This window comes from Agelaius tricolor, unplaced genomic scaffold (genome assembly GCF_023055355.1).
Source record: "Agelaius tricolor isolate 1412-34295 unplaced genomic scaffold, bAgeTri1.0.p SCAF_1, whole genome shotgun sequence".
Taxonomy (NCBI): domain Eukaryota; kingdom Metazoa; phylum Chordata; class Aves; order Passeriformes; family Icteridae; genus Agelaius; species Agelaius tricolor.
The window spans coordinates 35,444,859-35,457,912 of NW_027269261.1; the positions used below are offsets into that span (position 1 = coordinate 35,444,859).

Sequence of the window (13,054 nt, forward strand, 5' to 3'; positions counted from 1 at the left end):
TCAAAAAACAGGTCTGTGTTTTAGAGGACGATAGTACTTCATAAGCTTATTATTCTAAATGCTTAAGTTTAAGATGGGAAAAAACATGCTATATGTGCAATGATGTTTGCAGATTTTGAGGCTAAACAGTTCTGTTTGTAGTTTGTGGTAGCTACATTTGCTTATCTTCAGCTGCAAAGCCGTGTGGAATACCCTTTAGATGTGTTGATGTGACTGAGTCATCAATAAACACATTAAACACAAACATGGATTGTAAGAGTAAAGGCATTGTAAAGGAGTAGTTACTGATTATACTTATATCTTTTATTATATGAATGTGTGAATTGCTATTTTCTTTAAGTTTACATAATGTTACATTATCTTACTGGTCGTATTTTACAGTTCCTATGTTTCTCTGATTAGATTTGTATTAGGCCCCATATGTTTATGCTTATGCATACATCCATATTTGTTTTGCTTTTTTTCTTTTTGTTATTTATGGTCAAACTGGAAATGAGTTGGCTCAAATATATCCAGCTGGAATTAAATTTACATGGTGGATTTCTGGATTGTTCTGAACAGCAATTAGAGGAGTGATCTTGAACCATTTTTTATGTTGCTGTAATTACTGTTTATTCTCCAAAGTGTTCAAGAACATGCAGAATTTCATTAGTGGTGTGGACCTGCTTAATTAGACTACTTTGGAAAAAGTTAATGTATTTATAAGGCTACCCACCATATTTTAAGTTAGGGGGCTCTTATATTTAAGGAAGTGTGATGTGATGTGATCTGTTGTACTTCTTTTGTGTTAAGAAAATTGGTTTTGTGATACAGACTTTAGATAAAGAGATGTTGTGAGAAACTGAAGAAATATACTCAGGGTTGTTGGTTGTGGTGTTGCTTACTAAAGGCATACAAGTGCTTAGTCTGGGATTTTTGTGGGTTTTTTTCCTTATGTAACTCTAGGAAGAGCAGAGGCAGAACCTTTGGTCTGTTGGTGTGATAGTGGGCAATAGCATTTATGGATTCTTCAGTCTTACCCTTCTCTTTTCACTTATGAATGTGTAACTAAGTCTGTAATTTCAGCAGGACTCTACTGGCATGGCAGCTCATCGTGTACTTGCTGTGAAAATCTGTTGCGGGTTGTCTTTTTGTACTTTGCAGCCTTGGAAGAAATGGAGGAATTTTTCCAGTTTTTTGCAATTTTTTTCCAATTCCTTGTGGAATGGCACAGCTGAAGCAGGTTGATTCTGAGTCACTTGCTTTCAGCAATCTTTTTTTCAGCTAAATTTTCATTTAAAAAAACCCCAGCATTTCATAATTATACATGAGGTAACAATATTCTACATGTAAATTGACTGGCATAAGAGCTGTGGTGCAGTTATTTTTTTCAGAGGTGTAATTTTCTTCTTTTTCCCCTCTGTTTTATTTCTTTGTGGAGTGTGGAAGGTGTTCTTCCAAAGCCTCAGACTGTGGGGCACCAGTAGAAGTGTTTAGGGCCTGTTGACTTTTTAATTTTTCACAATTGGAAAGGATGGCTGATGCAAGTGTTGAAGCAACAGCGGTACCTTTAAATAACAGAAGTCTGGCAGTTACAGCTTGAGTGTTAAAACAGTCCAGCTTTTACTCCTAAGAATGTGAATTTGCATTTGCATCCTCAGACTATCAAACTGTACCACTGAGGGATGTTGGAAGGTAAATTCCTTTGTATTTCCTAATAGACAGGCAGAAGTCATGATGTAATTTTGATTTCTGCATTTTACAGATATTGTCTGTGAAATTTGCCTATTGGATTTTGCCCTGTAAATGTTTATTCCCTCTTTCTCTGAGTAGGATTGGTAATTGAATGCTAACTGCTAATGGAGGTTGTTTCTTTAAATGCATTAGTTCTTGTTTTGGTAATTAAAACCAAAGTAATGCTTCATCCTGTACCTAAGCTAACGGAAAAGAAGAATAACTTTTTTCCACTGGTGCTTGCCACGTCCCTGTTTGCTAAGCAAGCCAAGTCTCTTAGGTAAAATGGAATAGACACTTTGGTGTGTCTGAGCCAGTATTTGCTGCTTGACTATTTCAGGTTTTCAGATTTTAATAGTCTGAAAATAGAATTCAGCCACTTGGAAAGTCCACCTGAAACATGGCTTAGGTAGCACACAAACCAGAGAGGTCTACGACCATGTTAAAATAGAGAAATCTTTCAGTTTATATGAGGCATGCTAAATCTTAAAGTGTAGTGTCATGTAAAAAGGGATGATCCATAAGATCTGTTAAATATGTCAAATTAAGATTTTCCTGAAATCCAAAGTACTGATGTATACTTCACTCTTTTGGCTTGTCTGTTAAAGATAATAGCAGGAAGATTTGAAACTAGTAATTTAAACCTTTAAATACTCTAATAGAATCTGTTGCCATGGAAAGTGGGACCAAGGGAGGGTAGTCTAACTTCTATCTCCTCACCACACTTTACATGGATAATTAAATACACAGTGTGATTAAAAAGACAAGTTGAATACCTGAATGATGGATATACCATAATAAGAGTTTCTGAAGAAAACTGCCCAGCTTGCTGAAAGCCTGCAGATAAGGAATCTGTTGCATAGATACAACCTGACAAGTAACAAACAGTGAGCTTAAATCTGGAATCCCGTTTCCATATGGGAATGTGCTAAGGGATTGAGGCTTTCGCATGTACTTCATTTTCTTGCGCCTTTTTCTGCCCGTCCCTTCCCTTTCAAGAGCCTTTTCAGTCATCTTCCTTCTTTATCTAGTTTGTCTTATACTTAAGCTTTTCAGCTTGTGTGTGGTCTTCCCCTCCGGGCCTGATGTCAATTCTAGCTTTCTAACTCTGCTAACCCAAAGTTTTCTTATGTTAGCTTCATGTAGGATCTTTCTTTTCCTATTGGCTTGGGTTCTGGCTGCCTCCCTGGGCTCCTCATATTTCATTCCAGCTTTACCTCTCTCTATCCCTTTCTTTTTCTATTTAATTCTGTTTGTATCCCAGTTCACTTAAAACAACTTTTATTCCTCCTTCCCAAAATCAGGTCACCAGGGCTCTAATGTCACGTTGTTCAGATGTCATTGACAGGCCCTGAAGCCATGTTCTTTATTTTGTCTCCCTGAGAGTTGCTCTACCCTGTACTGGGAAAGCCTCTAATGAAAAGAAATTAATCTCTACTCAATTGTTCTTCCCAATGTCTATTGGGAAGAAAGTATGGCAAGGCTAAAGTGCAATTGCAAGTAATGCAAGTACTCAAGGCAGTCGTCTCCATCTCTTACCCTTTTTTTCCTGGAAAACAGTAGGATTAGATATATTTGAAAGGATTGGTTTGGTCACAGAACTTGGTAGCCGAATTCTGTCTAATTTTCATGTAGAAATGCTAGAAATGTTTAAAGAGTTCTTACTTTCATAGATTATATAGCATAAAGCACATTTATGCTTAGAGGCCTCCCAACTCCATTACCAGGCTTGAAGTGCCTGTTTCTCCACATGGACCATCAGTGATTTTGTGTAGAGAAGGTTTGTATAGAGGTCATAAACCATCCTACTATGAGGAAATGCACACATTTGGGCCTAGAAAGAAACTGTCTGGAAAAGCTATTAGCTATTGCATACCTGGTAATAATAATAGATTCCTGTGTTGGGGTGTTTGGGTTTGGTTTCATTTTTGTTATTGTTTAAAATGCTTTTGGTTATTGTCCTGATGAGTGCCTGTTCTGATATGGTTCAGGAAATCCTGTGTTCTTGAGCTTGGAAAGCTTGTTTCTATTCAGGAGCCTGCTAATGATGACAGCTTGGTTGAACTTGGACTGCTGGAGTGGACTGTGAAAAATATGGCCAGGGTGGAAAGTAGCAAGATGCCTTCTGTCTGATGAGTCACAGTTAATGGACAGGAGACTTAACAAACTGCATCTATGCATTCTTGCAGTGACAATTTGCAAAGAATTATCTGCAGCCAGCACAAAAGAGTCAGTTCTTCAGACTTGGTGTGAGATGCTGGGGATGGGGGATGAGGAATTAAGAGAGGAAGTAATTTTTTTTCATCAAGATAAATTTGTAGGGCAGTGAGAGGAAGTAGCATGGAAAACTTGTAATGTAGTGCCTGTTCAGTTAGCTGAAAATCTAGGTTCAATGGCTGTATTCCAGTTCTGGGGTCTTCTGCTTTCTCTCCCTGTCTGCCTGATTGACACCAGTTCAGATAGATAGCCCTACAGAGCTTTAAAGAACAGGAACCTAAGGATGTTCTTGAGCCTGCTCCTCCTCTACTAGAGTGGGCCTGGATCTGTGCTCTTATGAGCTGCTGCTTCAGAGGCATCATCAGGCTCACTTCTTAATAGAAGTTCCCTGCTAGAATAGCTATCTCCTCTTCCCTCTGGGAAGTAAAGAGAAAGCTGGGGGTCAGTGCATCCAAGTCTTTCACTAGGTGGGCTGAACATTAGGCTGGGTTTTCTTCAACTGATTAATAAAAAACTTCAATCTGCAGGTTCTTTCAAAGAGTTTGCTTTGATAATGCCAGGTTGTGATGTGACACAAAAACATGTTTTCCAGAGAGAATGTAAGTGCTATCAGTCATAGCAATGATAGTAGTTTTGCCTCATAGCTTCAGTGTACACTTGAGCTGTAAGAGGAGAAACCAGACAATTTCATCACTTCTACTGTATCCAAACCATAAGCAGTTCCCATGTCAACAATAAACTCAGGCTTTTTTCAGAACAAATGTGAAGGATAAAATTTGTGCCTTTCCTAATGAAAGATGTGATTAATGCTTTAGGTAAATGAACTTCTTTCACTTCTGTCTCTGTCCCATGTAAAATGTGCTGCTTAAAACTGTTGTTTTAAGAATTGTTTCTTGGTTACCTGGCTTGCACCTTTCCAAGCTATTCACTGCTGTCCTTCATAGGTGAAAGGCAAATGCCTTTTAAGTTGCTGGTATCTATTAAGCTGGCTTATTGCAACACACTCCTTGCATTCCATTATTTTTTACATGTAACTGAATAACTTTATCCTGACAAATGTTGCAATACCTGTTAGACCAGTCCTGGAATAACAAATATGAGAAGGTAATTTTATTCTGATTGCTTGTTTGGTTGTTGTTAAGTTTGATTTTATGTAAAACTTCACCTGTGTGGTCTTAATGGCTTTAAGGAAAAAATAGAAGAGAATAGATCCAGCTTTATGCTGTATTATCAAGCAAAGAGTGGAGTGAAATACTTTCAGATGTTCTTAATCTGATATATTTTTCACTCCCCTTGCACAACAATTAACGTATGTTTTTGCTCAAATAACTGAACTTTGAAGGTTGGCATGTACTTGCAGTAAGGAATGCAGTTGTGGCAGAGATCCAGATTTTATCCTTGAACATGCTTGTGAGAGCCAAGTAGGTGCATTTGAAGGCAAAATTTCACATGAACACAGAGAAAACCAGCAGTGTAGCTTTTGGGCTTTTTTACTGAATGCATAGAGATAGAAGGGAAAAAACCACATTTGATATGGAAATAATACTAATACAAATACTAATACAAACTTCAATATACAAAGCAATTTTCCAGAACAAAAAAGGAAGAGATCTTGATCATTTACTCAATAAGAGGGTTCTGTGACAGTGACACATCTGGCAGTGCAGTTGCTTTCACAGCATGACAGTGCAGCCTCACATTTGCAGGACTTGTCACTTTTTCCTGACTCTAGTTTCTCAGAGAACTGTTCCCTGATCAAGGAAGTGTGATCTTTTTAGCCAATATATTGACTATTTTAGCATGTCCTGTATTTAAGGCAAGATAACACACAGACAAAATCTATGCCATTAGATTTCAAGCTAACCAGAGGAAAATCTTGTACAAGTTTCAGAAAGATATCAAAAGGGAAACCTGACTTTCATATTTCTGTATGATGTGGCTGGATACCTAATTTTAGGCTTAATTAGGTTATGAATAATGCAGTTTGTATTACCAGGGAAAAAGCTGCATTGCAGGAACTGTTAGGAGAGAAGATTGAATATAGAACACAAAACTGAGCAGCTGGTAAAAAAACCCTGAAGTGTTACTATTGCAAAAATTGTTTACAATTCTTTTGTTACAATTCAAATATTTTCTCTTTTTCCTTGCCATTTTATGTAACTGTGTGGTGTAATAACTGAGCTTATTGCCTTGCTGTGCTGCACTTGCTCATGTGAGCTGCTGTACAGATGCCATGCCTGCTTTTCTACATCTGTGTCCTCAGGCATGTAGTGCATATGGGGAGCGTACTGGATCATCCATTTGTGACGCTTCAGTTTCCTTCAAACTTGGCAGGTTTTGAGATTGCTGAGGACAGAAGTGTAACCTTGTACTGCACTGGCCCTGGGATAGGACTGAGTGACAAATGCCTCCTACAAAGCCAGCAGTCAGATGTAATGGTCAAAGCAGGCTTGTTCCTAGAGACAAAGGAGCATTCTTCTTGCTTTTTTCTGCTTCAGATGCTTACCTGCATTCACCTGAAACTGAATACAAGATAACTGATCATACCTGGATCTTCTATGAGACTAGGAAAAAACAGGGCAGGTATCTTGCAGCTGGTTGGATCTTGTGCTGGATAAACTCTGTGCCTCCCAAAAGCTCTTTTCCATGTTGGCAGCTAGGCTGTGCTTGAAGTATGTCCACTTTAACTGTAGTGGCAAGCTACAGGTTTAAATGAATGCTTGACCTTACTTCTGCTCAAGTTGAGGAAGAGAGTGAAAATAGAGCAGGTGACTTTCAGCAGAATGCTTCCAGATGCAGTGTTGATTTTAAGGATCAAAAGTTAGCTACATGTGACAGAAGAGACCTGAGCAAAGATCTCAAATTGAATGGTTTGTAAACATTAGGTTAATGTTGTGTAGTAGCAGGAAGCTATACTCCTGTGGCTGGGTCACAGGTCTTGTTTTGACAGGGCAAGTCTTGTTTGGATATATGTGGCATTGATGCTGACAGAGATAACCGAGTGTTGAATGAATGCATGCAGTGATAGTGGTATCAATGACATACTGGTCAATATGACAATTTTAGTACAGTGGCTATGTCTCTATAAATAATAAGAAACAGTTTATTGTGAAATCAACCTTTTTTTTCTGTTGGATCACTTCCAGTAACTTCACAGTTGTCTCTTTAAATGAATGATATACCAATATTTTGTGATTCTGAACAGTTGTATGGTATGGGACAAACTATTTTAGCACTTTGTCTCCAAATTTAGGCCTTGAAGTTGTTGTGGTGGTGTTTTCTAAATAAAACAAACATTATGTCACTTCCATATCATCAGACTGATTTTTCTTTTTAATAGAATGAAGCATCACCAGCAAAGTGTTTATGTCCAAGATGTATGTATGTTTGTATGGAGACTTGAATCGAAGCAAGATCCTTTGAACCAGTTGGCTTTTAGGCAAACTGTGGTTTTAAATGTGAAGCCTGACCTTGAGATTGTTTGGATTTTCTTTTGAGAAAGCCATTCAAAGACTTTCTTAGCCTTAATGATGATAAAAAAGAGCTCTACCCATTCCTGAATTCCTGCATATGTTCTCTTCCCTGTTGTTTTAGATTCCCTCAAGTGTTCTATATTCAAAGTATTTTTAAATTATAGCTGTTCAAGTTCATGGAAACTTCCTTCTTCATTCAACAAGTAACTTACATAGTTTGTCTAGAATCAGATGTTATGTAAGTTCTGCCTTTCTGTCCAGAAGAGGTAAATATTTCAATAACTCTTGGCTTCAGTAAGGAACAGAAAAAATGGTACCTTTTGTATGTTTTATACATGTAAAAATTGTTGTCATAGTGACAAACCAATCTACATAATTTAAGGTGCTAGAATTTAAATGACTTGTCAGATATACATGCCAAAATTGCAGCTTTTATAAATGACTGCACTAATAATGTTAAATGTTGAACATTTTTGGCACTAGCATATAACTTTAGAAGGACAAAGAAAATACTCTTTTGATTTAAAACAAATATAAAAAGACCCCAAGCCCCAAACTGAAGACTCAAATCTGCTTTTGACCCCTGGTTAGGAGGTGCAGTCATACACAGCAGCAGAGGAAATGCTTGACATTCTCATCATGTGAGCTGAGGCTTCCAATCCTTTTGGCACACTTATATGAGTATGTCTGAGGTCTTTCTTTGCAGTTGTCATGTCAGGCTTCTTGTAGACATAAATAGGGAACAGTGTAATGCCAAAAGCAATATGTTTCATCTTTCTGCTTTGGATCTTTCTATAGTTTGTATTTATTGCTTTATAGGAGTTTTGAACACAAGTTACTAAACTCTTGTTCATGTTTAGAAGTCAGGATAGAATACTAGTATCAAGGTTTTACAACTTGAGAAACAGTATATATTTTTAAAAAGCTAATCTGGATGCTTCTGAAGAAAACCACTTCAAACATCCAGAATGGTTTAACAAACTTGTGACTGATACACCATACTACAATGATGGATAGAAAACAAGATGCAAAGTGTGTTAAACAAAATGTTCTAATTACTGCGTCGCTATATTTTGTGGGCAGTGTGGGTATTGTTTACCTGGGTAGATCACATGCAACAGAAAACTAAAATAGCCATCTTGATGCTGTTGCTTTTCAGTAGTCTTGCACTTCATACTGCCATCTCAGTTGAAGAGTTAAGGTGTATACTTCAGTCTGTGACCTCATGCTGAGCATCTGGTCCTTACCATGGTGCATGCCACTGCTCTCAGCTGCCAGCTTGCAGTAACTGGTTACCTTCTGCTGGGGCTTTGGATGTCCTTCAATGTTGGGATACTGGGTAGAAAAACAAACACCTTGAGCCTGGAACTCATCTGCTAGAGCTGAAGAGCTGTTGGGAGTTAAATGCTGTCAGTCTCCTTGAACTGGGTCTCTTCCCTGAACAAGATGCTGGCAGCTGCCAAGTCATGAGTAAGAACAGATTAAGGCAGGACTCCTCATCCCAGCTTTACTAGAAACTGGAAACTCCAAGCGAGCCAAGCAAGATCAAAGTGCAACATGTGTGTTTGGAGGTGGGGAGGAGGGGAAAAGGAGGAGAAAGAAATACCCATCTTTTTTTTCCCTGACATCTCCTCCTAGGATTGGAGTGTTAAATTGCCTAACGGATCAGCATGCTAATGCTGTTTGTTGTGGGACCTTAAGTGTATTAAGCAAGAAACTGAGTATTCCAGGACAGTGGATATTTGGGAGAGCATACAGGTAACCAAGGGTGGATGGGACTTGGATCCTGGCTCAAGGGCTGTACCTGGGTAGCAGGGCCATTGCAAAGAAACATGTGATCTGACTGGTTCCCTGGTAGGTCTGAATCTCTTACAAAACATGATATACATTACACCTAATGAATGAGTCTGAGGCATGGTGGAAAATGAGAAGAGGAAAAGGTTGTCATTTTCAACATGTAAAGTCTACTGTTTTAGAACTTTTTATTACTGCATAAAGTTATTCTAACTTTAGCAAGATTTTTGTTTTCTAGGCATGTGTTTGCTTAGTCTTTTCCAAAACTCTGTGGGGTGTTACTGAGATTCTTAAACCAGGTCTGTAGGAGCTAGCATCATATAAAGGAATGTTATCCATTGGTACTGCCTAAAAATGGTTTACTCTCTCCTTTGCCATTGTCTGAGCAGGACAATGCTCAGACATGCTTCATTCTATTACAAAGACTCTGGCTAACCTAGTTAACAATCCTTTATGTGGATTGTCCTGTATAGGGAACTGTGCTTTACTACTGTGTTCTGCAGGTTCTTCTGCTGCAGAAGAGTTTCAACAGATTGGTTCAGTATTGATGTGAAGTGAGATTAAGTGAAACTTGAAAACTGAGTTAAAGCTGTAACTTCAAAATAAAACATCCTTAACTTCTTTTTAATGACACTCTAACATTCCATTACTGTGAGTAGCTGTCCTACCTGCAGACCAGAGCATGAGTGCTCATTGTAAGAAAGCTCCACACTTTCTGTAAGCCACCACTAGTTTGGTTCAGGAGGCTGCAGACAGAAGTGTTTGTGTCTGAAAAAAAATTGAGTTTACTGAGTCCTGCATTTGTGAAGCATTGATTGCCTGTGTTCTCATTTCAATAATCTTTCTTCTCAGTTGTGGGGACTATTGCTTAGCTCATTGAGAAGGGAAAGAGTGCTTTCCTTTCTAGCAGAAGTCTAGTCTGTCTTTACAAATGCAGTCCAAAAAACTCATCACTATGTGATCAAACATGGTTTCACGTTAAGTCACTCATGCACCTCTTTCCATCACTGTGGTAGTTCTTACTTGCATGATAGTTTACATAACTGAAACTCAAATCTGTGGAATATGGAGAATAAGAAATAAAACTTACTGATATCCTATTTTCTAATAAAACCCCAGTGGAAATCTGTGAATCATTGCTAGGTCTTCAGGATTAGCTCACCTGTGAACCCCTTGTGGAAGAACTTCCCTTTTTTTTTTTTCTTCTGTCTTTTCTTCCCCACCTTTTAAGGGCAAAATTTTCATAGGCTACATACAGTTAAGGAGCTTACTAGGGAGTACAAGAATTGCTATGGAGTTGAAGGAAAAACTAGAGAAGGCAAAGGAAACTTGTCAAAAGGATAAGACAACTGTATCATGTTTGTGATTTTGCTTATGTTTTAGGGTTTGGGGTTTTTGTCCTTTTTGTTTTGTAGCATGGTGGTTTGTTTTCTTTTGCTTAGTGAGGGTCTTTGTTGTTCTTTGGGGTTTGTTAGTTTGTTTTTCTGGACTGAAGCTAAAATACCTCAAGCTATCTTTACTAAGGTATGTTCTTTACTAAGGTATGTGTTGTGGATACAGACCAGAAGACCTCATGGTGTTCCAGGGTTACAAAAGTCAGCAAATAATAGCTGAAACCTAAAGGAACTGTAAGGTATAGCCTAATAAGAATATGACATCACTTTAAATTTCTTTGTCAGTTTTCACACAGAAGAAGCATAACTGTCTTAAATTAAAAGAATTTGTTACCTGGCTACATCTGTGTGAAGTGTGTTCTCTGAATGTGCCTTTGATAAGGTTTCTCTTCTTAAAATTAAATTAAAAAAAACTGGCAAGCTACTCTGTGCCTTATAGTCCGGTGGTTTTGACCCATCCTGACTAAGTTGAATGAATTGATACTTCCTTTCTCATCCATGTTTTGTGTAAACAAAGACTGACCTAGTTTAGGCATTAAAATGTGTCTGGCTTTGAATCCCAAGTGGAAAAGGGGGCTTTTGAGTTTATGGCCTGGTGAAAAGGGGGATTTCTGCTGCCTCTTGCCTTAAGGAGTTCATGTCTCTATGCTCCTTTGTGTCCCTTCTCCCTGTTGCCTTGACATGACATGCTGTGTGTCCATGCTGTGACCTGGGAAGAGGAATCCCTGAAGCTATTGGGGCCAACAAAGATTCTTTATTGACAAATTGTGATTCAGATGGTATTGTGAAGAAATGAGGTTTTTATCATTCTGCTGCTTTTGTCTCTCAGTTTCTGCTTTTCCCTGTTTCCTGCTCATGATTTCTTTTGAGATTTATTAGATTTGAACAATTTCAACGAATGGGTAAGGACTTCAAAGATATTACTATTCTGCAAGTACTGAATATGGGCAGGTGACTGTGAGACTATACAGCAGGAAATCCAATTCAGTATGAGGCAGCAGAGAATCTGGCAGCTGGAAGACTGATGAAGAGAAGTATACTATTACTATTTGAACAACTAGAAAAGCTTCAATTGAAACTCTCATCATCTTGTGTGCTACAGAATGCAGTTGTGAAATGAAGCCGCATGGAACCAGGCTTAGTAATTTCAGTGCTAGTGAAACTATGTGCTCTCTATTATGTCCTCTGCTGTCAAATGCTTCCAGTAAAAAAAAAAAGTAATAATAATATGGTAGATACAGTAATTTGAGGCTCTAGATGCCACTAGGTGGCAGAACCCCTGCATCTATTATGTGGATTTCTTTCTGTGCCTTCATCTGAATATATTGAAAATATTTTTCAGCTATCGTATAATGAGAATAGACATCCGTAGGGATGTTTACATGCTGTCCTAATTGACCTTCTATTGGCTGCTGTTGTGGGAAACATGGAGGGCTTGCAACACACTCTTACCCTTACTTGTTGAGACTGCCTACCCTTTCTGAAAAGCCTGCTACTCAAAAAGCAGTTGCACTTAGATGTCAACACAACTCTTTCTGGTTTTTTTTTTTATTCTGTTGTTAATAGATGAGATACAAGGAGATGATAGTGGCATTTAAGAGGAGTACTTTGTAAAGAATACAGTGGCAGGAACATGGAGATGCTGAATGGCTTAACCTGTGGTAGAAGGTGTGATTTTTGAGTGTTGGAAGCTCACTGTTTTGGAGTGACTCATTTCTGTTGTTGAGACTCTTGTAGCTGAGTAGTTATCAGCTGGGAAACAAATGTATCTTGAAGAATACCAGTTAATGATTCTTTTCAAGTAGGTTCCTCTTTTAGTGCTAGTCTTTGATTGCAATGTGCTTGTCACCCTTTCATTGTGGGAGATAATTTTAGCTTTGTTTTATAGCTGTTTTGACTTATAGAGCAGCTGGGATTGGGGCTGAAACCAGTCCAAGAATAGGGCCATTGCCTTCCTCTATTTATTAGTAGAGGGCTATGTAGTTGTGGGTGTGGGGGACAGGATAAATTCTGCAATTATGTACGTTTACATGTACTAACTGGGATACAGCCCTCTTCTTGCATTAGGGGATGCAGTGCTACTAAGGCAGGAGACATCCATGTCCTCATGATCTACTCATAAGTAAGCCATCTCTTTTACTGAAGATATCCATGAGTTCACGCTTAGTAATGAATCTGATAAGTACTGATTGATGAATCAATTATTATCACTTATTACTTGATGAATCTAAAAGCAGTATGGGTCTGTTTCTTTTGGTGCTGGATTTTAGGAACATGACATAGATATTTCAATTTGGAGTATTAAAACTGAACTGTCAGATTTCAAAGCAATTTGATTAGGGATTTCAAAAGGTATTAGAATCAACATTTAATCTGTAATCAATCTGTTAATTAGAATTAACACAGCGTAATATCTACTCAGCATTTTGTATACAGCTGGTCCTGTGTTACGTGAGGGAAGTT

At 38.2% G+C, this 13,054-nt stretch overlaps 1 protein-coding gene across 1 annotated transcript in view; it reads left to right on the top strand.

The window, feature by feature from the left end:
- Positions 1–13,054, top strand: part of CRIM1 (cysteine rich transmembrane BMP regulator 1) — a 175,881-nt gene that overhangs the window by 14,983 nt on the left and 147,844 nt on the right. The gene's annotated exons all lie outside the window — the stretch shown is intronic.